General features: G+C 37.7%; 1 pseudogene; it reads left to right on the top strand.

Annotated features, from left to right (window-relative positions):
* The first annotated feature begins 253 nt into the window (after positions 1–253).
* Positions 254–26491, top strand: LOC112858764 (diphthamide biosynthesis protein 3-like; annotated as a pseudogene).
* Positions 26492–27984: the final 1493 nt, after the last annotated feature.

The following is a 27984-nucleotide window of genomic DNA, read 5'->3' as shown; positions in this document are numbered from 1 at the left end:
AGAGCAGGAGCCTTTTAATAATCAGGAAGGCTAATGGAACACAGGTTCGCATCATTATAAAAGCATTTCAAAGAACTGGGAATCCACCCCACTTGGAGCTTTGTGCATGATTCTGAACCTTATATGAGAGGAATGATAATGAAGCATCAATAAAGACAGCCACGATGATAAAAGATCTTTAGGTCACAGATCCTTGTTGAGACTAAAAAAATGAGGTCAGTGCTCATTCTTGAGAGGGAAATGAAAGGTGAACATGACGAATGCAGATAAAATTTGGAAGATAGAAAAGGTATATAAAAGGAAACTCTTCAAGGATATAATAGTTCAAAAGCAAGAGGGCATGAAATAGAACAAAGAAGGGACTGACGTTTAAAGAATATTATTGAGTGCAGTTCAGATGTGAAAATAATGACCAAAGGTGGCCATGGAAATTCCCATTTAGGAAGAAGGAATTTATTAGATAGTTAGGTAAAATCACAGGACAAATTGGAAAGTGTTGCAAGTAAGACCTGGAGGTTCTTTCATGAAGAACTTTTATTTTACATGTTGTAGTCTATGTTATAGATAGTTTGCTCAGAGGTAAAAGATCACATCTATTGGGAAGTTGATGGAATGTTATATGCTGCATTTAATTCACTGCTGGCAGTCAATGAATTGCTGTATACATGAAATTATATTCTGTAGTTTTTATTTACAAGTATTTACATGCTGACATAAAAGCCTGTCGTTAGCAAAAGCTATATTTGACTAACTATATAAAGTATAAAAAGACATCCATAGGGATTACTCAGGTAGGTTTGGGAGGAGACCAGAGGTCAATTTATTCCAATTGAGTACTTTCTTTGTTAAGTGAAAGTAAACTGTATGTACATGAAATTTGTATTTCCCTGGACTACATCAGCTTAAGGGTAAAATGTGCTTATATTAATTACAGTAAATTATGTGGGGTTTTTTTTCTGGATTTTTTGCTATCTACTATTTCATTATTCCCATTACCCCTTGTATCCCTTCTGTACATTTCTGGGCATCTATAGGGATGACTCCTGTGATCTCACAAATACATCTTTTTAGTTGCTATGTTAAGGCTTTTCCTTTACATAGCATGGTCCCAGCAGGACCATGCTATATGGAACCTTCAGTGGGACATGGGCCCTCACCTATACTCAGCTCCCCTCCCCGTAGAGGTGCGAAGGTGTCTCCCATGTTGAGTTTTGTTTGTCATGAAGATACCAAACTGGTGCTGTCTTGGTCTAGGTGCCTTAGGTTTTAGTGAAAAGATCGTGTATGTATATACATACACGATCTTTGTATGTGTATGTATATATATGTGTATATATGATACTGTCACTGTATATATGATATGTATGTATACATACATATACATATTCATATACATATACATACACATATATATGTGTAAGTATATACATATATATGAGTATATATATAATGATTTAAACCTGACTAAGATTGAGTAAATGGGTCAGGATAGATGGCTTATGATAAACACTTTGCTTTCTCTTTGCTGGTGACTAAGGTTATTTAGCCAAGTTATTTATATTCTTTGGACACCTTCTTTCCTGAGGGCCTTGCTTCTCAGTCCTGAATGCTAATGCATTTCTGTGTTTTCCGCTTCACCCCTTTTCCCAAGTCTGTCTGAAAAATTTAGACATATCAGAAGCCTGGAAATGAACTATTTAGGTAGAAGCTGGGGAGATCAGGTTGAGTGCAGAATCTTAAAAAATGAAACAAAACATACAATAAGGAGAAGAAGAGATAGAGAAGTAGAAGAAAAAGGAAATGCAAAAAAGAAAACAATTTAAAAGAAAACAGTAAACCAGTCTTCTGGTCTGTTTTCCTCCCTTGCTCCATATGTGGTCTTTCATTAACAGTCTAAATCTGGTGTTTCTCAGTTCAATATTTAGCTAATTTCCCTTTTCTCGGCATCAAAATCTGGTGTTTCTTATCAGATGGTATCAATTAGAACCCAACAAAATCTTTACATTTTACACTTTAGACAGTAGATACAATTTCATGGTTGAAATGAAATTAAGTTTTGGGCAGTGATAAGCTTAGAGGGGTCTACTTTGATTCTCCTTATTTTTTGTAAGTTTATTTTTGAGAGAGAGAGAGAGAGAAAGAGAGAGAGAGAGAGAGAGAGAGAATCCCAAGCAGGCTCAGCACAGAGACTAATGAGTGGCTTGATCTCATAAATCATGAGATCATGACCTGAGCTGAAATCAAGAGTCTGATGCTTAACTGACTGAGCCACCCAGGCTACCCTACTCTCTTTACTTCGGAAGTGTACCCTTGTGGTTGCTGCAGAGAAAGAAATTCTCTTTATAGATCACAACCTTACAGGCAAGATGAGGCAAGCCCTAAATGCCAGTACATCAGGAATTTCTAAGGCTAGAATAGCTTTCAGTTCTTTTTAAAATTAAAAAAGAATTTTTTTAAATATTTATTTTTGAGAGCGAGAGAGAGAGAGAGAGAGAGAGAGAGACAGAGTGTGGGTGGCGGAGGCACAGAGAGAGAGAGGGAGACACAGAATCTGAAGCAGGCCCCAGGCTCTAAACTGTTAGCACAGAGCCTGACATGGGGCTTGAACTCATGAACTGCAAGTTTATGACCTGAGCCAAAGTCAGACCCTCAACGAACTGAAGTGCTTCTAGCTTTCAGTTCTTAAAGAGAGGAAGCATGCCATGTTCATTTGCTAATGACTTTAGTTGAAGAGTGAACATTGGTTATAAACAGCAAAATTAAGAAGGCTATGGCAAGTTTCTGTGGCATCGTTAAAACCTGCTGGAAAGGAAGTTCAGTTTTAAAATTGAAATAATTGTAATTCACATACAGTTGTAATATATAATAGAGAGTGATCTCTTGTACCTTTTGCTCAGTTTCCCCCAATGGTAACAGCTATAGTGTAATAACAACCAGGATATTGACATGGATGCAATCCAACAATGTTATTCATATTTCCCCAGTTTTACTTGTACTTTCACACATATGTGTGTATCTGTATATTGTATGTGTGTGTGTGTATATTCTATGCAGTTTTATCATTTTTTAGATTTATGTATCTGCTGCCACAGTCAAGATACTGAACGGGTCCAATACCACGAGGATTTCTCATGTTATCCTTTTATTTTATTTTATTTTATTTTATTTTATTTTATTTTATTTTTTAAAGTTTATTTATTTTGAGAGAGAGAGAGAGCACGTGCACGAGTGCATTAGTGGGGGAGGGACAGAGAGAAGGAGAGACAGAATCCCAAGCAGGCTCTGCACTGTCAGTGCAGAGCCCGATGTGGTGCTCAACCCACAAACTATGAGATCATGACCTGAGCCAAGATCAAGAGTCTGATGCTTAACTGACCAAGCCACCTAGGCACCCCATTGTGTTATCCTTTTATAACCACACCTACTTTCCTTCTGCTCCCACGTTTTCCTTAAACAACTAGTAATCTGTTTCTTATTGCTATATTTTGCCATTTCACTGAAGTTATATAATCATGCATGAAGTAATCTTAAAAAAATTTTTTTAAAGTTTATTTATTTTTGAGAGACAGAGAGAGAGAGAATGAGTGGGAGAGGAGCAGAGATAGAGAAGGAGACACAGAATCTGAAGCAGGTCCAGGCTCGGAGCTGTCAGCACAGAACCCGATGTGGGGCTTGAACCCACGAGTGGTGGATCATGACCTGAGCCAAAGTTGGATGCTTAACCAACTGAGCCCCCCAGGCGCCTCTGAAGTGACCTTTTTTAAAAAATAGACTAGGGGAGGGGGTCCTGGGTAGCTCAGTTGGTTGAGCATCCAACTCTTGATTTTGGCTCAGGTCATGATCTCATGGTTCGTGGGATCCAGCCCTGTGTCAGGCTCTGTGCTGACAGCACAGAGTTTGCTTCAGATTCTCTGTTTCTCTCTACCCCTTCCCTCCACTCAAAATAAATAAATAAACTTAAAAAAATAGACTTTATTTTTTAGAGTAATTGTATGTTCACAGCAAAATGAGAGCAGAAAGTACAGAGAGTTCTCATGTACTCTAACACATGCATAGCCTCCCCCTCCAGAATGATGCATATATTACAATTGATGAACCTGAATTGACACATCATTATTAGCTAAGGCCCATAGTTTATACATTTTATATTGGGTTCACTTTTAGTGTACATTCTGTGGGTTTGAACAAATGTATAATGACATATATCTACCATTACTGTATCACACAAAATAGTTTCACTGTCCCAAAAATCTTCTGTGTTCTGTCTATTCATTCCTTCCTCCCTGCAACCCCTACAACCACAGATTTTTTTACTGTCTCTGTAGTTTTGCCTTTTCCAGAATGTTATCTAGTTGGAACCATACATATCATAGTTGGATTTCAAAATTGGCTTTTATCCCCCTAGTATAATTCTCTGGAGATTTAGCCAGGTTGTTGTGTGTATGAATGGTTCCTTCTTTTTTTTTTTTTAATTGCTGTAGTACCCCATGATATGGATGTGCCACAATTTGATTAACCTTCCACCCCTTAAAGGACATCTGGACAGATGCCTGTGTTTGGCTGTTATGGTTAAAGCTGCTGGGTCCACTCACGCACAGGTCTTTGTGTGAATGTAAATTTTCATTTTTCTGGGATAAAGGCCCAGGGGTACAATTGTTGGGATGTATAGTAGATGAGTGTTTAGTTTTACAAGATGCTGCCAAACTGTTTGCTAGAATGGCTATATCATTTTATGATTTCACCAGCTATATATGAGTGATCCAGTTTCTGAACATAGCTTTGCCAGCCTTCGGTGGTGTCACTTTTTTATTTTAGCCATTCTGTTAAGTGTGTACTGAAATTACACTGTGGTCTCAGTTTGTATTTCTCTAATGGCAAGGGATGTTGAACATCTTTTTCATGTGCTTCTTTGCTATCTGTATATTCTCCTCATATGGGCTTTCATAGGACAAAATTTTAAATTCTGATGAGGTCCAATTTATTAGTTTCTCTTTTTATGGCTTTTGCTTTTGTTGCCAATTCTAAGAACTCTTCCTAGCTCTAGAGCCCAAAGAATTTCTCTTGTATTTTTTTTCCTGAACATTTACAGTTTCAGAGTTTTATATTTAAATCTATGATCCATTTTGAGTGAATTTTGAACAAGATGTAAGATTTAAGTCAAGGCTTATTTATTTTTTTTGCCTATGGATACCCAATTGCTACATAATCATTTGTTGAAAGGCCATCCTCCCTTCATTGAACTCTTATGCAGCTTTGTCAAAAATCAGTTAAAATCATATTTATGTGGGCCCATTTTGGGTTCTTTATTTTGTTTCACTGACCTATGTGTTTATTATTAAGGTAGTCTATTTTTGTGATCTAATTTGATGAGTGCATGTACTTTACATGAATTCACTGTATTTTATTTTTATGGTCATTCTAGACTTTTCTTGTTGTTAAAAATTAAACTGGTGAATCCAAAAGCTGAGATAATGAAAATAACTAAAGTGGACTGAGAACTTATTATTTTCCAGGTACTACTCTAGGTACTTTCTTGTGTATGATTTAATTTGTGCAACAACCCTAAGAAGTAGGAACTATCCTTATTTTACAGATGAAACTGAAGCACAGAGGAATTAAAGCTTATACTGCTCTTAGGTCAGAATATGCACTATGACTTTCAAGGTATGCCTAATATTCACAGTGTTAGGCAAGTTGCTACAGAAGGGTACTTATTTATACCTTGTGGGGCCCAAGCAATATGGTTCATGAAATATGTCTTTTAATACCATGTTGAAAGTTTATGCCTATATTTTGCTGACAAGTTGACCCACTATAAAAGTAACGATGTAATTAAAAATTTTTTTTTTAACATTCATTTGTTTTTGAGAGACAGAGAGAAACACAGCGTGAGCTGGGGAGAGGCAGAGAGAGAGGGAGACATGGAATCTGAAGGAGGCTCCAGGCTCTGAGCTGTCAGCACAGAGCCCAATGGGAGGCTTGAACTCATGAACCGTGAGATCTTGACTTGAGCCGAAGTTGGATGCCCAAATGACTGAGCCACCCAGGCGCCCCAATAAAGGTGTAATTTGAAAACAAAATGTGACTACCTATAAGTGCACAGAATTTTCTGAAAGACATTTTTGAATGATCTTTAAAGCACTTTGTTTACTTTCCCTTGCTACTTGATGGCCCTTACTTTGCTAATATCCACCTTATTATTTTTTTAATTGATGTATAGTTGACTTATCCACATTATTTATATTAAGTATAAACAAAAAGCATGAAAGAGAAAGGTTATTATCTTTGGATCCTAGACAGTGCCATTTTTTCATGGCTTTATTTAAATTACACTTGGTACACATAGAAATTGTTGCTTTTGTAGGTGAGCTTAGAGTTTTTCTAATAGTGAAAAGAAAAATGATTTCTCCATGGAGCTCTCCTCACATGGATGTTAAATGAAAAAAAATTTGAAGCTTCTTAAATATATTCAGTGGAAAGCCCTTAATAATATTATGAAAGTTTTTTTTTAATGAGTGGTTTAATGATTGTGGTTATAGAAGTTATTTTTCCTTGTTACTGTAGTATTTTTTTTTTTTTTTTTTTTTTTTTACTTTCATGGTGGTATTGACATTTGACGGTTTTCTGTTATTATGTATTTATAGTTGTGGTGGCTAAATAATGGCTCCACCAAAGATATCTGTTTTCTAAACTCTGGAACCTGTGACTATTACCTTATATGGCAAAAGGGACTTTGCAGAAGTGAGTAAATTAAGGATATGGAGATGGGAAGATTATCCTGCATTATCTGAGCAGACCCTAAATGTAATTACACAAGACCTCATAAAAGGGACTTGGAGGGAGCTTTGTGAAGATGGTGGCAGCAAGAGACTGAAGTGATGCAGGGAAGGAGTCCTGAGCCAAGCAATGCAGATGGCCTCTAGAAGCTAGGAAAAAACAATAACATGAATTCTCCCCAGAGCCTCCAGAAGGAATCAGCACTGCCAGCAGCTTAACGTTAGCCCAGTGAAACTGATTTCAGACTTCCAGTCTCCTAAACTGTAAGAGAATAAATTTACATTGCCTTAAGCTGTCAAGTCTGTGATTATAGCAACCATAGGAAACTGATTACAGTAGTCTTACACACAAGTAGAATAATGGAATATTGCAAGCCTAGTCTGATTTGTAGCGTGCTGAGGCCAGGATCTCCTGAAATTTAGTGTAAGGTGGTTGATTGCATAATTATTTTTCTTTTGATACAAATGTCTTTAAAAAGGTGGCTTGCATCATCTTTGAGGCCAGGGCAACTGGAGAGAGGTGAGCCTGTGGGATGATATCCAAGGGAAAAGTTGACCTGAGAGGGATCAGGGCAAGCCAGGAAGGAAATTTCAAGATAGAGTTCAGGGAAAGAGTTCTTATTGGACAAGTCAAAGTTATTAGGAGAAAGAAAGCTAAGGGCAAGGTGAAGATGGGATAACAGAAGGTCAGTGGAGGGGGACGTTGAGCTAGGCAAGGCTATGAAAGTTGGTATCGGTTTAAGACTCACTGGAATGATGAACTGGAGATGGCTCAAGGTTACTTTCACTTTGGTTGCCTAGCAAACAATTGTGTAAATTATGTCCACCAGAAAAGTGTGCAGGGCAATGTATGCAGTTACCTGATGCCTCCCCTTGTTCCTTAAGGAGCTGCCACCCAGATCCTGTTGACAGTACTGCCTATGAGGAAATTTAAGAACCACTAGTTCAGAGAAGACAAGAAACTTCAGGTCCTTTTCTGCTGTTGAAACAATTACTCTATGGATGGGGACACAGAGTACCAGTGCCAATAAAGGCATTCCTGCTTGTGTCTCAGTCACATGTGTCTATGTTCTATTTTTTGTGTTTTGGGCCCATGGCAGAACTGAACATAGCCTACCACATAAGCTTTCCAAGTGTTAAAGAATAATATTCAATAAAAGTTCCATTTTACATTCTCATTTTCTTAGCAATTGAGTTTATGTTGTTGTAGCTTTTCTCCTTTATTTCCCCAGTGAGGGGAGGAGGATCTGATCATTTTGAACTTGTCTGGAGTTGTTGCCAGATAAAAGTGGAAAGTAGAAAACCTTCTAGGTGGGTTGAGAGGGAGAGGAAGAGACAGCAGGGATAAAATGAGAGTGTCTTGTTTCTTCCTTTCCAGGGAGTATCCCAGGAAACTGTTAAGCCCCTTTTCACATTCCACATGGTGCCAAAGTGACATGGCACTGTCACAGTGGGATATTAGACCTGGTTGAGGAGAGTGCTGTAGGCCTGTGGGAGGACACATTCGGTGTAACACTGAGAGTGCAGCCTGTCATTATCAGGCTTCCTTGGAGATAAGGAAGTCTATCGGGGCCTAAAACAGCCCTCATTGGGGCAAGGAGGATGCAGAGGGGCCTAGAGAAGCTAAGGGTACTATAAAAAAACAAGCCATATTTTAGCAGATGCCAGTGTGGCAGACAAAGGGGATCATGTGAAATGAGGGATATATTCAAGAAGGTGTGAATATTTGAAAAGCAGGGTCAAATGTACATCAGACATCCCTTACATTGGTGCCACAGTGATAAGTAAGCGCCCCAAGATTTAGGTCAAGCAGAAAGCAGAGAACCTAAGTAAGTGATCCCTGAAATTATACCCCCAAAAACTAATCTAAAAGATCCTGAATTAATCTTTTTTAAAAGTTATTTATTTATTGAGAGAGAGGGAGGGAGGAAGGAAGGGAGAGAGAGAGACAGAGAGAGAGAAAGAGTTAGTTATTGGTTAGTTAGTTAGTTCACGGGAGGGGGAGAGAGAGGGAATCCCAGGCAGGGTGCACAGTCAGCCTGTGAAGCCCCATGTGGGGCTCAAACCCATGAACCCATGAGATCATGATCTGAGCAGAAATCAAGGGTTGGATGCTTAACTGACTGAGCCACCCAGGCACCCCCTTAATTAATATTAAAGAAAAGACTGAGATACCTTAAATGCACATATGAGAGTTTTTGTTTTATTTTGCTACTGTATGGGAATGAGGGCTGGAAACAGAATAAATTTAGTTATAAAAATAAATTTACATTAAAGTTTTTTTTTGCGCATTTAAATAGGAGGTTACAGATTTTATCCTTGCCACCCAGGATTATTCTTTTATCTATCTATCTATCTATCTATCTATCTATCTATCTATCTATCTATCTATCTATCTACCTGCCTATCTATCTATCTATCTATCTATCTATCTATCTATCTATCTACCTATGTATCTATGTATTTATTAAAGTAAGCCCTACACCCAATGTGGGGCTTGAGCTTATGAATCTGAGATCAAGAGTCACATGCCCTAGCCAGGCGCCCTTCTGATGTCAGTCTTTTTTAATTTGTGTTCTTAAATCTACTCCAGGACTGTATGCTTTACTCTCTGTTTTCCTACCCACGAAAATCTTCCTAAGTACTTCTTAGTTATCTCAAAGATTGGTCATCATTGACTTTATACTTGCCAAACCTAGTGCTTTCTCTGCAGTCCTTATTCTATATGATTTCTGTGCCAGTCCTGTGACAATCTGTCCCCAGATTCCTCCTCATGCATATTCTGCTCTGTGTTGTGTGCTGGTGTCTGAATCCTTGTTGCTGTACTTCCTGGTCTCCTGGAGTTGTTCATGACTGAGTTAAGATGAGGAGAGGCAATGGTGAAGATTGTAAGGGAATGTCTCTGCTAACTTCAAAATCTGAATCATCCCTAGATCTGCTTTAGCTATTGTTTTCTTATTCTCTTGATTTTTAGACACATTTACTGCCATTTCAAAGGTCTATGGATTCTAATTTTGCATTATGTTACAATAAACTGTTCACTGCCTTCCTTATCTCCAGCCTCAAATATATGTAAGTTTCTAAATGATGGCATAGCATGTGACTTACAGAGAATTGACCTTAAATAAATGTTTATTGGCTAAATGAGTAGGTAGAAGTATGGGATGAGGTAATAGAATAACTCCTCCTGAGGGAATTATCAGAATCAATGTTTTGCCAAGATTCTAATACTTGCTGAGGATCACCCTCTGTGTTCCTCATCAGTGTGTGTCTTATCCCCAGGTGTTTTCATACAGAAAAAGGTGAGAAGCTTTGCTTTATGGATAAGAGAGTTTCCTATACAGATATACTTCCTGAATCATTGGAAAGTAACAAGACTACATTGAAAAGTAAAGTAGATCCGAACATAGTACAAGTGTAAAGACAATGCTTCTCAAAATTTTCCTCTTAATTATCCATAAGGACAGAAGAAGGCGAATATGTATGTCTGGACCTAGATCCATAACAGTGGTATAGATTAGGAAGCCAATCTGCCACCAACGGAGAGTTTCTCTTTAGAATTAATTTAAATGTACATTTGATCCTATGATAGAAAAGTCTTCTACCTTGAATCAAGTTGACTTTCGCAATGTGTGGCCCCAGTTTTACCCTGTGACTTCATGTGTCTGCTGGCTAACTGCTCCCTAGCACTTGCTCCATGTTGTCCATGCTTCTCATTTGAGAAGCACAGCATGGGGGTACAGACAGATAACTTGATGTTGGCAGATTTCTTTCTAAGAGAACATTTTTGGTGGAAGAAGAGAGCTGGAGGCCACCAGGTGTTTGTAATAGGGGCAGGAGAGAAAGTTTGTCATGGGGGTAGGAAAGGTCAATGAACATTTAGGGTGGGAATCACTTTGGGTTTTTCCTTTGACTAGTCCTGATGTCTTAGAATTCATATAAATGAATTTATATGCCTCATATGAATACCTAAGTCTCTGTAATTGCTATTTGGCCATATGTCTGTAGCATGCTGACTTCTAGGAAAATATCACTTGGAGCACTTGCTATTGGTTACAACTCCCATGCTGCTGAATAGGATCATGTTTTACAACTGGGATTGGGGTGCAGGAGTGATTGGGATGAAACACTAGTGTGTTCCCTTCTCAAATGGCACCTCTATCTTTTTGAAACGCTCAATATATGTCACATGCTAATTAATGTGAGCCACAACTTTTCCCTTTAATAATTCTAAATGGCTCTACTTCCTGTTATGAAATTGCCAGCAAGAGAAAAATCTTATCTTGCTAGGTAACCTATGTATCCTGCCCCAAACCACAACTGCGAATCTGAATGCAGATTTACCATCTGTGTACATATTGTCACCGTGGTCCCAGACCACACGTCACATATCTGTTTCTTTTAGTAAGGTTGACATTTCTTGCAGTGCACTTCACCTTTGCTCTTACCGGATATGTACAATTTCATTTAGGAAAGAAGTGCTGAGATGGGAGGAAATAGAAGCTTTGAATACATTGTAAATCTGATATGCAAATTTTATCACAGTTGCATTATTTGCTAAAGTTCATTTTGAGGCATCTGGGATGTGATTAATTTTAAGGGCAATACAGGATGTTGTTTGCTGAATTTATAGGCCCTGTGGGATAAATGAACCTGCCTGTTTCCTTATTACCAAGGGAATTTTTAATAGAAAATGGAAGCATAATAGTTAGAGTAGAACATTATAGTACCTTATTTTTACAGAGGCATAAACTATACTAGGAACTGAGCCATAGGATAAATGGGCCTATTGCAGCATAGGTCAAGCTAGTAAAATTAAAATGTGCTCAATTCTGTCTATGTGTACTTTTCTGTGCATCACAAGCATATCTTGTACCTCTTAGAGAAAAGGACCTATTCTATCCTATCCTATCTATCTATCTATCTATCTATCTATCATCTAATTATCTATTATCTATGTCAATCAATCAATGAATCAGTCATCTATCAATATTTTCAAATGATTCCATATTTCCACAGCCATAATTACTACTTTCTTAAAAAAATTTATATTCCATAGGATTCACAACAATCATTTGGCAATTGGTCTAGTGTTATTTTATTTGTTTGTTTGTTTGTTTTTTACTTTCCTAACTGATTTGTTTAGGAAAGAGAACCTTGGGATGTTTTCCATTTTTTTTCTTTATTTAAATTCAAATTAGTGTAAACATACAGTGTAGTATTGGTTTCTGGAGTAGAACTGAGTAAGTCATCACTTACGTATAACACCCAGTGTGTATCCCAACAAGGGCCCTCCTCAATGCCCATCGCCTATTTGGCCCATCCCTCCTACCCAACATCCCTCCAGCAACTCTCAGTTTGTTCTATGTATTTAAGAGTCTCTTATGGTTTGCCTCCCTTGCTGTTTCTTTCCTATTTTTCCTTCCCTTCCCCTATGTTCATTTGTTTTGTTTCTTAAATTCCAGATATGTGTGTTATTTTAAAGTTGATATTTAAATTCTATATTATTGCACAGCTAGTATCTTTTTTTCCTAACTGGATTATAAGCCTTCAGGGAACAGGGACTATAATTTACTTTTTGTATTACCCATAGGTAATACGATTATCAATGAACAGTGTATTGACTTTCAATTATATAGGAACATTTTTTAAACCAATATAGGAAAATTGAGTTTCAAAATATTCAGCAGTTACTCAAGAAACCAGGTGTATGCAGTCAGATTATATCCCTCCTCACAGGTAACTACCCATGCCAATTCATTTCATGAACATTATTGAGAATTTAATTTTTTTAAAAGTTTATTTATTTTTGAGAGACAGAGAGAGACCAAGTGCAAGTGGGGGAGGGGCAGAGAGAGAGGGAGACACAGGATATGAAACAGGCTTCAGGTTCTGAGCTGTCAGCACAGAGCCCGACACGGGGCTCAAACTCACAAACTGTGAGATCATGACCTGAGCCGGAGTCGGATGCTTAACCGACTGAGCCACTTGGGTGCCCCAAGAATTTAATTTTTAAGGGCTGTGTATGGTGGAAGGGAGAATGGGTAACTTATTTTTTCTTTGTTTACAAAACTATTTTATTTTTCTCCTGGGAGCACAAGAAGACATATTTTCCCCAGTATCCATTTGTGTCCAGGTGGACTGTGTCATTAAGTCCTTCTAATGGAAGGCGAGTGGAAGTGATATATATGCCACTTTGAGGCCATAAACAGCTCTTGTGCAGTTTTCCTTGTTCTTCCTTCCTAACCACACAGCTGGAAGGGAGAGCTTTTAATATGGTAGAACTATGGAAATATCATGAGTCCTGAGGTTGAGTACCTGCAAGAGTGGCCCAGAAGATGTGATGGCCAGGAACTTTAGCTCTGGATTTTATATGAGCAAAAATATTGTATTATTGAATAAAACTGCTGAGACATTGCAGCTGTCACAAGTTAATGTTGAATAATACATGAAGAAAAATCAGTAATAGGGATTGAAGAGTTAAGAGCTTCAATTAGAGGAAAACAAATGAAAGATGAGAGGGAGGGGGATTGGAACCAAGTGATTGGTCTTTGATTGGGCTCCATGGAGTGGATGATCAGAAGACACTGCTGGCGGTGTTAATGGCTGTAGGAACTTTAAGAAAGAAGGTGTGAAATATTTATTTGAAATGTTTTTAGAATATAGTACTTGAAACATATAAAAGAATACACAGTGATGTTTAATTTTGAAGCATAGTAATAAAATGAACACTTGTGAACACACCGCTGAGCTAAGAATCAGAACTTTATCATTGTTGTTGTAAGTGGCAGCTGTATGGATAAATTTGATAAACATGATGAAAAAAAGTGAGTCTCATAAGATTATAACATTTATTTATAAAGCTCAAAAAAGCATATTAAAAGAATGAGGTATTTAGGGATACATATAGGCCTAATTTTTAAGTTGCTATGCTGTGCTCTTTTGTCCTAAACCTTTGGTAAAATATTTTCTGAATTTTGTTGGTATGCTGGGAGGATAAGAGCTGAAATTTAATGAGAGAAGAGAGATATATAAAATCTGACTATATTCTCACTTCTCAAAGTGAGTTCTGTGGGCCAGAAACCTTGGCATAACTTTGGATCTTGTTAGTAATGCAGAACCTCAGTACTAGTGAGACCTACTGTATCAGAACCTGCATTTTAAGAGCATCGTAGGTGATTTGTATGCACATTAATCTGAGAAGCACTGGACCACAGCACATTGTACAGCCCATTCTCCAGAATCCCTGTTCTTCTCCTTCTCCTGAATTGGCCCCATATACTGTGTTCATTGGGTAGTTCCACAGAAGGACAAAAGAAAGGATCGGGAAACTAATGTCTACTGAGCACCCACTTGGAAATACAGACATATCTAGGGTTACCCTTCTTTCCTCTTTCCCCAATCCCTAATTCTCTGTTATAATCAAGCTTATGGTAGCAGCAGTCATCAACTCCTCTAAATCCCTAAATCACTCTAATTGCTGTTTAGCTATATGTCAGTAGCATGCTGACTTCTAAGGAAACATCAGAACACCTGTTATTGGTTATACTCTTACGTAATGCCATGTTCCTGAAAAGGATCATGTGTTACAACTTGGGTTGTGGTGTAGGAGTGATTGGGATGAAGCACTAGTGTGTTCTTTTCTCAAATGACACCTCTGTCTTTTTGAAATTCTGGGTGTATTTCACACACTAATGAATGACCTTGCTGGCTGCTAATGCAAGCCAGAAAGCATTAATTTGATCCAGTTTTTACCAAGTACTGATGGATCCTGTCAGGAATAGGGCTAAAAGATGAGAGTAGACATTTCCTTAACTAGATTTTAAAAAAGGACAGACTCTTTAGCTCTGTAAAATGAGTTGACATGTGGCATTAAATTCATTGCTGTTATCTGTCATTGACTTTTCTGGGCAGAATAATGAATGCTAAACTTTGTTAGAAATATGGCTCAATCTTAATATCGCAAATGTGTTGGTAGACCAGAAGGAATGTAATTGTTTTATCAGAATGACTTTTGTTTGTGGAAGTGTAATTAATGGAAGAGATAGCTGATGCCATCAGAATTTTCCATTTATGTTTTGAAAATCCAACAAAAACCTAACAATGAAATACACACACAAAAAAATAAATCATACTTCGGAATATAAAAGAGATTAAAGAGTAACTGAGGTGGCTTCTCATTAAGCATGGTGGACAGCATATATGCATTCTCTACCACCGCCACTGAAAGCTCCCTAAAATGACAGCATAGAGATTAAAAAAAAAGTTATAAGTCCCAAGGGCAAAGAGACCAGGAGAGGGGAAAAATACAACATAATTTGGATGCGGAAAACAGATTGCTCTGGTAATTTATGGCCACATAATTAACTATCTCAAAAGTTAATGGATTAAAACAAATATTATATCATACTCTACAATTTTTATAGTCAAAAGTTTGGGCAGGATTCAGTTGGGTGATTCTAATATTTCATATGGTATTGACTGTGATTCCTGAGGGGTATTTCTCTGCAGTTGGACTGATTTGGAGTATCCAGGATTGCTTTATTCATGCACTTGAGCAGAGGGAGCTGGAGTCTGGGCTTAGGTGGATCTCTTTCTCTCTCCATGCAGTCTCAGGGCCTTCCAATGTCGTCTGTCCTACAGCATGGTTCGATTGTTTCCCGGTAGTTCAGGCCATCTAAATGAGTGTCCAAGAGACAGGATCCGTAGGCTGTCACTCTCTTAGGGCCTGGGTCTGACAACTCGCACAGCTCCATTTCTGCCATATTTTATTAGTCAAAGTAGTAGTTTCAATAGAACAAATGGGCCAAAATAATTATGGCCATCTTTATTCCCCAGATATATGAATAGTAACAGACCTAGAAGATGAGGAATCTGAAACTCAAGCTAGCAGTGAGGGAAACATCCAGGTCAGCTGAATGTGCTCCAGAGCCCTAGAAACTAGGCTTGGGAATTTCAGGTACTTCTGAAAAGAGGGAGTGGGTACAAGCAGGGCCAAAAATGTAAGGATCAGTTGAAAGTCTATATAAAAGCCGTTAGATCTTCTGATCCCCTTCCACAGTTTGCTGAGCCCCTTCTCCATAGAAGACTAGAGGTTAATTTCTGGAGAGGTTAAACGAAGCAGACTCTGGACTTGGGCATAACTGAAAGCAGGTGAAACATACAGAAAACAAAGATATTAGATTAAAATCTTCACACTGTGCCATGAAATCCCCTTTCCCTCATCTCTTAAATGAGCTTTGATGATACCGGCAGGCTCTCAGGTAAAAACTGGAGGATTCCTCTCTTGACATTTATGTTTCAGAGAAAATTTCTACAGGTGTGGACAGTTAGGGGCCCAGCGGGACAACACCATCAGATCCACTGTCAGTGAAGCGGTCAACAAGTCACATCTACACATGCAACATCTACTTGGTTTTTTAGTGCCTCATTGTTAAAATCAGCAATCAAGGATCGATAGACATATGAGGCAGATTCTTTTAGAAACCAAACCAAATAGGGGTGCCTGGGTGACATAGTCAGTTAAGCATCCCGCACTTGGTTTCAGCTCAGGTTATGATCTCACGGTTTGTGAGTTTGAGCCCTGCATCGGGCTGTGCACAGATGGCATGGTGCCTGCTTAGGATTCTGTCTCTCCTTCTCTCTGCTCCTCTCTTGCTTGTGCTTGCCTTCTCTCAAAGTAAATGAATAAACTTAAAAAAAATTTTTTAGATGCCAAATCAAATATGTAGAAATAAAGAACATAGGGTAGATAAAAAATGTAAAGAGCAAAATAAAATAATGAAAACTATAATTAATATCCCTAAGTGATGAGAAAATATATTTTATAAATGAAACAAAAAGGACATCAAATAAACTAGAATTCTTAGAAATAAAAACTATTGGATCATATTGAGTAAACAAAGAAATGAAAACTATGGGGCCAGAAATTAAATATTAAATAGAATCTTTGAAAGATATATTTGAGGAAAATTTATGAATAAAACAACCAAAGAGATGAAAAATTTGAGAAATTATAAGAAAGTTAAAAAATAAGTTCAAGTGGTCCCCTATCCAGGTGCTAGAACAAGCAGAGATAACAGAGAAAACAGAGGGGAATAAAAATTGGGGAGAATTATCAAATAACAGGCTAGAGGCTATGGAGTGCCAGACTGATAGGGACCACTGAGAGAAAATAGGACAGATGAGAAAAGGATCCACACTTTGGTACATCATCATGAAATTCCAGAAAATTGACAAAGAGAAACTCCCAAAGTCTCTGAGGATGAAGAAAATTGACCAGTTTTCAAAAATTGTACTCAATTTCAGATGAGCAACCCTGAATACCAGAAAATAATGGAATGACATATTCAAAATTCTGATTGAAATGATTTCCAATCTGGAACTCTGTGTTCAGCTAGGCTATCAGTCAAGTGGGTAGGAAAAGGCATAATGCCTCTACCTGGTTAAAATGTGATAGAATATATTCAGCATGAAAAAGTTGTGAGTGATAATTTCTGTTTATGCATTCAATTCTCAATTAGACTCTAAAGTTCCCAAGGGATATGATTTTAATTTTGATTTGTCCTACATAGCATCTGAATAAGGTAGGCATTTATAAATGGTGTTTATGAATAAATGGACTCTGTTCAGCTTTAAATCATGATTATTGGAATCATGTGCTGAATATAATAGCATTGCTATTATATTGCTAAATAAATATATTGCATTGCTAAATAAGTAACTTATTTTCTTAGTTGCCGTTTCTTGATACCATACCTATTATTTATTCTCAGATGTTTTTTCATGAATTGTCTTTATTTAGAAAAAAAAAAATTTGTCTTCTTATTCTCTCATTTGGTCCAACAGTTCAAAGAATTTGTGGCTTGAATGTTTAAGAAGAAGAGTGGAATAGGATGCTCACATTTGTTATAACAAAATACTTTTGGAGCCTTTTATGGTGATGTTGGCCTGGTAACACTAGGTACCAATAAATTAAAGACAAAATTTGAATTTTCCCTGTTGTAATTACTATCTGGACCAGTAATCAGGCGCTTAATTACTCTCTGCATTACTGTTGGTAATAAAGTGTTTATGGCCACCAGTGAATAGGAGCTATATTAAATAAGGGAACAAGCTGATTGGTTTATACAGTAGAGGGAGATGGCTCTGGACCCTAGGAATAGCGGCTCAAGGAGAACTCAGGGATCTGTCGGAGGACCTGAAAATCAGAAAAGACTACAGTTAGAATTGTCAAAAACAGCAGAGATCAAGAGGGACAGTAAAGGGAAAGTCAGCTTGGATCAGATGCAGAAGTATTCAGCGTCTTGAGAAAATTCAGACTTCAGAATGATAGGAAGAAAATTTGACCTCAGGTGGTTGAACAGAAATATTCAGAACTAAATAATATAGGAAGTCACTCATTAACTAATGCACACCTATTTGTTTTTATTTGCATGTAGGTAATAACTGTAATTTCTTCTGCTTGTAGCAAAGCTTTTACTTTTTTTTCTTTTTTGCTTTAAGAAGACTGACTTGATAATGTGGGATTTCTCATTGAGATAATTATAGAGGGTATGGTAAGAATTTCATATCACTAGCAAGAGTGTAAAAAAGAGCCTTCTGTGACCTCACACATCCTAATTAATGTACAATCTCATGATGGAGGCATTTTATTACTTATGCTCCCAAGGCAATACCAAGGTTGATTGCTACCACTGTGTTCACCCCTGAGCTAATCATTGACAAATTCTGTGGTGTGCTGGGAGCTGTACAAGGGCAAGACTAGGACATGGGGACAGTGAAGAATAAATGCCTTTGTGGTAGAGATGCCAATCATCTCTTCCCTACACACTCTTTTCATTAGGGAATCTGCTTTCCTGTAATCTGTGGCAGGGGTAGCCTTATGTATCACATGACACTATGGCTGACTGGACCATGGATGGACATCTGAGCCAAGTTAAGCCTGGAATTTGGTGCTGGGATACTGAGAGCTTGATTCGAATAAACAGCGGTAGGCACTGGACCCAGGAGATGATGCAAATTTGGGATTTGTGGACTTGTTGGCCACATGCGGTCATTGAGAGGGAAGGAACAGTAGACACAGGTAGATTCAGCTAATGTTTGACTGCTGCTGGGTGGAGAGTGATAGTGATTGGCTTTTTAAATCCAAGTCTTATTCATAGGAGTCCTAATTTTACTTAGGTACTTTGAGGATGTAAACTTCAGATACCCTCTACTTCCCATAGATTGAACGAAATTCTGCTCTTTCAGCAGTAGAGTCACATTCATCATTCCATTCAGTTTTTCTAACCCAGCAATAAAATTGACCCACTGAATACCAGTTAATATATGGTTATGGAACGCCCAATCTGTTGCAATCACATGATTTCACAACTACTTGGATTTTATCTGTCTCCTTTAGAAGATTATAATTCCCTGAATTTTTAAACAAGGAATCTACACCAGTTTGTTTCACGTAACATGTGGCCAATGGCTTTTTGAAATTGGATATTTCCTGAGCTGTAGTAAACTTGGCTTATGAGAAACATGTTTAGTTTAATGCTCTAATATAATAGAATAATATTCCTAGCACTAAATATTGACATATATTTTCAATAAATTTCCTTTAGAGCTGTTTATATGAAAAGCTTGGTGTATATGTGTGTTACATTGTGAGTATCCTCCCAAACGATTGATTGCATTAAGCATATCAGGTCCTTTATGACTCATAGAGGAATTCTAGAGTCAACAGCCTGCCTCTTAACAACAGGCATGAGGAGCAGAGCCTGGCAGTATGTGGCTGGAAGCCTTTGGTCATTATGGTTCCCAAATAGTCATTCTGATTCCAAATGGTGTACAGGGCAGATGGTGGGCTTCTCCACCTTTAAGAACATTTGGATGAGCATGTATCACTGTAAATTCAATTATTTGGCAATTGTTAAGTAAAATCATCTTTAGAAAATAAACTGTCTTTAGAGATATTTTCCCAGTTCCAAATTAAAAAAATATTGCCTATATAATAACACAACTGTAATATTGAATTAAGCTGCCTATTTATTGACTTTCCCAAGAAATTTCTTTCTTGCTTTTCCTGTGATACGTTGTAACATTACCATAATGGGACTTTATTATTTCTCATTTTCCGCATGCATTGCTCTGATAATTGGGAAAAGTCAGAAAATCCAACTATTGAAATGAGTGACCTTTACGTTTGGAAAACTAATTTGTTCTACATAAATATAGGAGCTCACGTTACGTCACTTAAAATACACAAGACTGACCACTGTCAATTTAACTTTTTATTAAAGGAAATTATCTGCTTTATCAAAATATGTATACCATATCTTTCTGTTTGTTTTTCTTTTTTTGGTCACTTACCCTATTTTATTTTTTGCCTCCTTCTCCCAAAATTCAACAATTTTTTTGATATTTATTTTTACACTTGAGAATTTAAAGATTTTGGATATAGGCAGTAATCAATGTCCAGGAAATTAGCAGCAAAAGTGTCATAACTGATATAGGCAGAGAAAGTACATGATTTATTCACCTTCCAGCCCAGTTTCCTCCCAGAACTCCTGTTGGAGGAGAGAAGCCTTGTGCTTTAGGACATCTTGTTCTTTTTTTAGTTGTTGTTTTTGTTGGTGGCAGTGTTCACAGTTGCAAATTACATCAATTTGTACTTTTAGAAACCTATAGTGCTATGGAATCTGTCCCTAAGTACTTTCCTACTTCTATTTCTGCTCTCACATCCTAGGTTTTTGCCTTGTTTAGTATTCAGCCTAGTTCTTCGTCCCTTTGATGAGGGGAAAAAACATTTATATATAAAAGGACTGCCAGTCCTGAGGACATTACTTGGAACTCTCCAGCTGCAGGCAGGAACCACTGAGTTCTCTCCAATGTCACTTCCCATGGTCATGAGCTGAGGGGGCCAAGATTCTCAGGGCCAGTTCCCACAAACCTCACATCCCTGCTTACCTTAAGTTTTGCCATTACATGATGAGACCTTCCAGATTATCCATTATTTCAAAAACAATTCTCTTCTCATTGCTCAGAGCATACTCTGGTCTGATGCTCTCTTCTGCCTTTCCCTGTCCAGACTCTTCCACTCTGTCTTCGGGAGCCTAGGGTCTGTCACCTGTAAGCGGCTCAACACCTCTGCCCCTTGTCTGATTGTTCCTATGACATTCTTGTTCAAGTGACACCAGCTTTTACTGGTACCACTCCCTCTGCAGTCCCTCCAGAAGTAGCTATGTTTTTTTCTCGTGCTCCGTGTGCACTTCAGGGCTTGGAGGTGAATAGATGGCTTCTTATTTTTCTTCATTGCCTACAAATCTCTTTTTGTCTCTTTAAATACCTAGTTCTTTAGTTCCCAACTTCAGATGTTACCATTACTTCACCTTGTGGTGCCATCTACCCTCCTCTCAGGTGCCTCCTCTCACTGCTGGCTCCTGGGTGACTGTGACTGTGGCTCATTCTTCTCTTGTTGCTGAGTTCTGCTCTCTGCTTCAGGAATCTCTTCCTCCTCTCCATTTTCCTGACTTGTATATTTACTTATATCTGAAGCTGGTATCACTGGTGACTACACCACCTCCCACATCTCATTTTCCTCTTTGACTTTGCCTCCCAGCCTGCTGACCACTACCTCTTACCCTATATCCACTTGATAGTGCTACATCTTAAAGAGTTCCTATCAATTGTTCCACATTTTGCTGTTTTAAACCTGTAAATGTCCTCCCTCCCCTTTTTTTCCAAATTAGATTCCATGTTTTGGCTCTATAGCCATTCCCTCAGTAACATCTTTATCTCTCTTGACCCCCTATCTCTTTATCTCTCTTGACCCCCTGCTCACAGGCCTTGCCTCAGGTTTAGGACCCCAGATCTTAAAATCATCAGACACTCAGAAAATTCTATTTCACTTTTCCAGTAAATTCACCTTTAGCCTCCCTAGATGACTCTTTCATATCTTCTCTTTAACCCTTCAGTTTCAAGACACTACTTATTCTTTCTTACTTTCAACTGATAACTTGGCTTTGTATTTCCTAGAGAAAAGAGATGCCACCAACAAGAAATGCTTCATGTTTCTACCACCCACTTGTATTGTTAGCCACATATTCTGCCTTTCCTCCTCTGTTGCTCTTGACTTGTGTTCTTGATCAGTTTGCTTCTTCAAATCATTCTTAGGTTTTCCAGCTCCCTGTCTTTAGCACATCTCTAAATGTTGGATTGCCCCAGAGTTTTTTTTCAGCTCCGTAATCTTTTCTAGTTACACTTTCCTGAGGAGAGCCTGTTTAGTCCCATGGCTTTAAATACCATCTCTGTGCTGATGGCTCCCAAATTTTTAGCTCCACCCTAAACTCTGTCCTGAGCATCAGAAGTATACTCTGACTGCTTACTTAACATTTTCACTTGGGTGTCTTTTAGACTTTTCTAATCTAACGTGGTCAAAACTCCTAGTTTTCTCAAAAAGAAATAAAAATCTATTCTCTCTCAATCCTTCCACATACCAGCAAATGGTACTGTCATCCATCCAGTGGTTGTTCAGGCCAAAATTGTGGAAATTGTTGTTGAATCCTCTTTCACTCATTGTCCCTGTTGAATCCACCAGCAAGTCCAATTGCCCATATTTCCAGATTATATCCTGAATCTGACCACAGCCTATCATTTTTCAGACTTAGACCAAATTGTCACTATGTCTTACTCAGTGCACTCAAAAGTTCCTGAAATTAGCACAACTCACATGTCTGTGTTTATTGTCCACTTCCCCACATTAAAATATGAACTCTTTGAGCATAGAGCCTTTGTCTTGTTCATTGCTGTGTGCCTAGTGCCAGTACCTGGCACATAGTAAGGGGTCAGTAAGTAGTTTCTCCTGATTAACATTTCAGTCTATGGAGTCTGTCTTTCAGAGTAATCATTGAACTATGTGGAAAGTATTAAAAACTTACATTCCTGAAATCTGAGCAAATTGTCTAGTGTCCGTGCTTAAAATTTTAAAAAGGTAACTGATCATGCTGGTGCCTAGATTTCAGCTCCAAACTATTCACATGACATGACTGTAAAGAGATTATTTAAAAACATATATACCTGTGTATATATAATAACACAAAAGTATATACAATTATATGCACATATGTGTGTGTATATATACACATAAACATATATGTACATTTAGTATATACATGCACAAGCTTACTATTTTATAAATAGAGTCATATTGTAGATGCAGTTTTTTCCCTTTGTTATTTTTTATTTGCTTCTCCCTTCCCTACTTGTCTTTACCTATTACTATAGTTCTCCCAGCCCCCAAATAACCATCTGCTTTGTTTTTCTCCTGAATTTTTCTTCTGTACACTATTGTAAGTATAAAGATGTAAATACATTTGTTATATGTATTTAAATATATAGCTATAGAAAGATATTTGGTTATTGTTTTACAAAAATGGGATCACATTAAGCTTAATCTTGTGCATTTCACTATTTAAAAGGATACCTTTAGCAATTTGTTGCAAATGCTTCTACAAATTACAGGTTCCTATTCTTGCCATAAAAAAACTAAGACTCCATTAAAACACTCCTGTGACATATAAATGAAGAGAGAGGGCTGAAGAATTATATCACTCTATTGAATAGCCCCTAAATAGTAGTTCAAGTAAGAATAGCCTAGGGGTTATTACTATGACTGGTGAGGGAGTCATGAGAATTGTGTATATGAGGACCTCTGCAATGTTGCTGTGGTAATGAGAGCATTGGTTTGGGAGTAAAATGGCCCAGATTTTTTTTTTTTTTTTAGTTTATTATATAAATTTTTATTTTTTAAAAAATTTTTTATTATTTATTTATTTATTTATTTATTTATTTATTTATTTATTTATTTTTCTCCCTCCCACCCCCCATCAACCCTCAGTTTATTCTCAGTTTTAAAGAGTCTCTTATGCTTTGGCTCTCTCCCACTCTAACCTCATTTTTTTTTCCTTCCCCTCCCCCATGGGTTTCTGTTAAGTTTCTCAGCAACCACCTAAGAGTGAAAACATATGGTATCTATCTTTCTCTGTATGGCTTATTTCACTTAGCATCACACTCTCCAGTTCCATCCACGTTGCTACAAAGGGCCATATTTCATTCTTTCTCATTAAAATGGCCCAGATTTTAATTCATATTCTGACACACTGGCTAGCCTTTGGCAATTCATTTAATCTCTCTGGGGTAACCTAATTTCTGGACAGAAGACTTGGGTTCAAGTTTATTACTAGGATTGTAATCTGATAAAGATCTTAAGTTATTAAGTTCTCTGATCTGCCAGCCAGAGATGGTAATAATATTTGTCATACCAACCCCATAGGTTATTGTGTTGGATTCTAGGAGATAAAATATTAAAACATTTCTTAGATTGTGATGTGATTTACAAATGGGAGTGGCCATTATTTTTTTTCCTCTCACATATCAGTTGAAGGCTGTAACAGACATATTTGAGTGTTAGTTCAGTTGTTCCCTGTCCATTGTGGTAGCTACTAACCACAGGCAGCTATTAAGCACTGGCGACGTGACTAGGCCAGATGATACAGGCTGTAAGTGCAAATGCACCCAGGATTTTAAGATTTAGTATGAAAAACAGAGTAAAATATCTCACTATTTTTTTAATACTGATTAGTTGTTTAAATGATGCTTTGCAAATATATAGTTAAATAAAAATATTATTTAAATTAATGTCACCTTATTATTTTTTTCTTTTTATTTTAAAATTATTTATGTGTCAGGAATCACTCAGTTGAAAGTATGACCTTAGTGAATATGTTTGTACGAGGTGGGCTTGCTGCCTACCTGCAGCTGGCACACGGTGGGACTTTGAGACTCTTCGGAATTCCCTGTCCAGGGCTCCTGTAGGGTCACCTCCAGCATGAGATCAGGTCTACCCATTTCAGGTAAATTATTGGCACGTGTGGGCTCCTAAAGAGCTAGCAACCTAAAAATGTTCTGCTGTTTTCCTTAATTAGTTTTGATGGATTAAGTTCCCTAACAGCTGGTTGTTTATATCATAGGAATTCAGGATGGCTCGCACATTCTGTCTTGTTCTTGCTTTGATTACCTGCTCAGCCTTCAGCTCTGATTCCTGCCTGATTTTACACTGCAGCTTTCATCTCTTTAACTAAGAGTCTCTTGTGATGACCTTCTCTTAAATCCTCCATCAGCTGGGTCCCCCTAAGCCCATCTCCTTGTTAAATGTGCAATATCTCATGCCTGATGGCTGTAAGGTCATAACCAGTGGTCTGGCTTCACCTCTTGAGTTGAATCCAAATGTTAACAGCCTTTGTTACCACTGAGGCTGGGCTCTAACAAGGATCTTGTTTGTTGTTTATTAATTTTTCACTTATAGGCTTCATGGTTACCATATACAGTACTGAGTAGATTGTCTTTTAATAATGCCACATTGGTTCACTGGAGTATCAATAGACGAGGCATATACATTAATCTGAACAACTTGGAAGTATAAATGCAGAATGAATGCATTCGAAAGTGCGAATCTTGTGTTCACTAACCTTATGATGGCGATCATTTCACAATATACATGTACATCAAGTCATCACATTGTAAACCTTAAACTTATACAAAGTTATATGTCATTTATTACACACTAAAGCTGGGGAAGAAACCCCAACTATAACAAACCAAAGCACAAATCTTGAGAAGCTATACAGATACTCTAATAACATTGCCAATACTTAAGCATTACTTTACCGTCACGCTTTGTAAGGTTTTATTTTTATTATATCTGCATTTTGTTTCTAGAGTTTCAAGGGACTCAGTCCTAGTGCAGAAATAAAATGTACCCATCAGAATATCCACAGCTCACCTAAGGATGGTCCAAAGCTGGGAGGGAGGTTTGTGCAGCTGGCTGGCAGAACCAGTATTCCAAAGAATGAGGGCAGGATAGAATGGTAAGCTAAATCAAACAAAAGTCAATTTGACTGCATGTCCAGAAGATTAACTACCTGAAATAAAAGGTGGAGAAAACATGGTTTAGCAACATTATAAGAAAAAAGAAGAATGGTCTTGAACTAAATTATTAATATACGATTTCAATTTCAGGGAGATGTGACTTACTTTGCTATCTTTGAAAATACATACTTTTAAGCCACGATGTTATCTTAGTTGTTCTTATCTTACTTGTTCTGGCTTTGGAGCCAGAAAGATGAAAAGCCAGGTGTGTTTTACTTTATGTATAAGTTTGTAAACAAACTGAAATCTTTCTTGTAATATTTGTAGTTTAGGGAAATATTTTTTCAAGACTTAAACAATAAGAGGATAATTGAGTACTTCATAGTTTCCTCATCTATTCAGTAATTCATTACTCTATTTAAAGTTATACTTTAGAGTTCCTCTGGTGATTACACCTGGCTTGGCCAGTGCCCATGAGGTTATACTGGCTGGACGGTGTCAGGTGGCGGGGGTAGCTGGAGTGATGGCCTTTTGTTGGCCCCAGTGACAATGGTGGTTTTCACAATGAGGTGGACATTGAGGACTTCCAGTAAGATGAAGACTCAGTGATGTTTTTCTACCCCTGCTTGTGTGGAGATGACTTCTCCATCACCGAGAAAGATTTGGAGACTGGGAAAGATGTGGCAATGTGTTTTAGTTATTTTCTCATTATAAAAGTCATTGATGACCAAGACCAGTTTATGTGTGGAGAAACAGTTCCAGTCCCTTTGACCAACAAATAATTAGTTAATAAGTGCTGAAGAAAATTTTAGGAATCCAAATGCCTAGAAGTTGGAAATGAGCCAAAGTGGAAACATCAAATACAAAGTTACTGGCTTCTTCACAGGAGACAACCATTTTGTGGTTTGCTATTCTGTTAGATGGTGGATTCTTTCCACTGACTTCTAAGTTCATCTTCAATCAAAACAGCAAGTGCATGGCAGGGCATACCTGGATTTTGTGCTCAAAACTTTGAATTGGAAGTGTTCTTAATTCTCTACCTGAGTTTAAAGGAAGATAATTTCAGATAAGTGCTTTCTTTCTCTCAGTATCATTTTTTAGTGAGCTTGTTTTTTTATTTTATTTTTTCCTTTATTTTAAATTTAAATTTTAGTTAACATACAGTGAAATATTGGTTTTGGGAATAGAATTCAGTGATTCATCACTTTATACAGCATCCAGTGCTCATCATAACAAGTGCCCTCCTTATTACCCATCATCCATCTAGCCCATCTCCCACCCACCTCCCTCCATCAACCCATAGTTTGTTTTCTATCGTTAACAGTCTTTTGTGGGGGTGCCTGGGTGGCTCAGTTAGTTGAGCTTCCAACTTTGGCTCAGGTCATGATCTCGTGGTTGATGAGTTTGAGCCCCACATCAGGCTCTGTGCTGACAGCTCAGAGCCTGGAGCCTGCTTCAGATTCTGTGTCTCCTTCTCTCTCTGCCCCTCCTCTGCTCATGCTCTGTCTCTCTCTGTCTCAAAAATAAATATAAATTAAAAAGTAAAATAAATTAAAAAATTAAAAAATTTTTTAATATTAAAAAAATTTAAAAAAAGGAGTCTCTTGTGGTTCTGGGGTGCCCGGGTGTCTCAGTCAGTTGAGAATCTGACTTTGGCTCAGGTCATGATCCCACAGTTTGTGAGTTCGAGCCCCACGTTGGGTCACTGCTGTTCAGTGACTGCTTAGGATCCTCTGTTACCCTCTCTCTCTCTGCACCTCCCCCACTTGTGCTCTCTCAAAAATAAATAAACATTAAAAAAAAGTCTCTTGTGGTTTGTTTCCCTTTTGTCTCCTGCTCCCTTTCCCATATGTTCTTTGGTTTTGTTTCTTAAATTCCACATATGAGTTAAATCATACGGGATTTGCCTTTCTCTGATTGACTTATTTTGTTTAGCATAATACATTCTAGCTCCATCCATGTCATTGCAAAAGCTAAGATTTTGAGTAATATTCTATTATCCATCTATCTATCTATCTATCTATCTATCTATCTATCTATCTATCCATCCCACATCCTTATCCGTTCCTCAGTCTATGGACATTTGGGCTCTCTCCATAGTTTTGCTATTATTGATAGTGCTGTTATAAACATTGGGGTGCATGTATCCCTTTGGATCTGTATTTTTGTATCCTTTGGGTAAATACCTAGTAGTGCAATTGCTGGATTGTAGGGTAGTTCTATGTTTTAGTTTCTTGCGGAACCTTTGTGTTGTTCTCCAGAGTAGCTGCACCAGTTTTCATTCCCACCAACA

The sequence above is a fragment of the Puma concolor genome, chromosome B1, assembly GCF_028749965.1.
Source record: "Puma concolor isolate L17-30 chromosome B1, mPumCon1.1.hap2, whole genome shotgun sequence".
Lineage (NCBI taxonomy): Eukaryota > Metazoa > Chordata > Mammalia > Carnivora > Felidae > Puma > Puma concolor.
The sequence above is the reverse complement of the archived record's forward strand: the minus strand, read 5'-3'. Positions and strand labels throughout refer to the sequence as shown.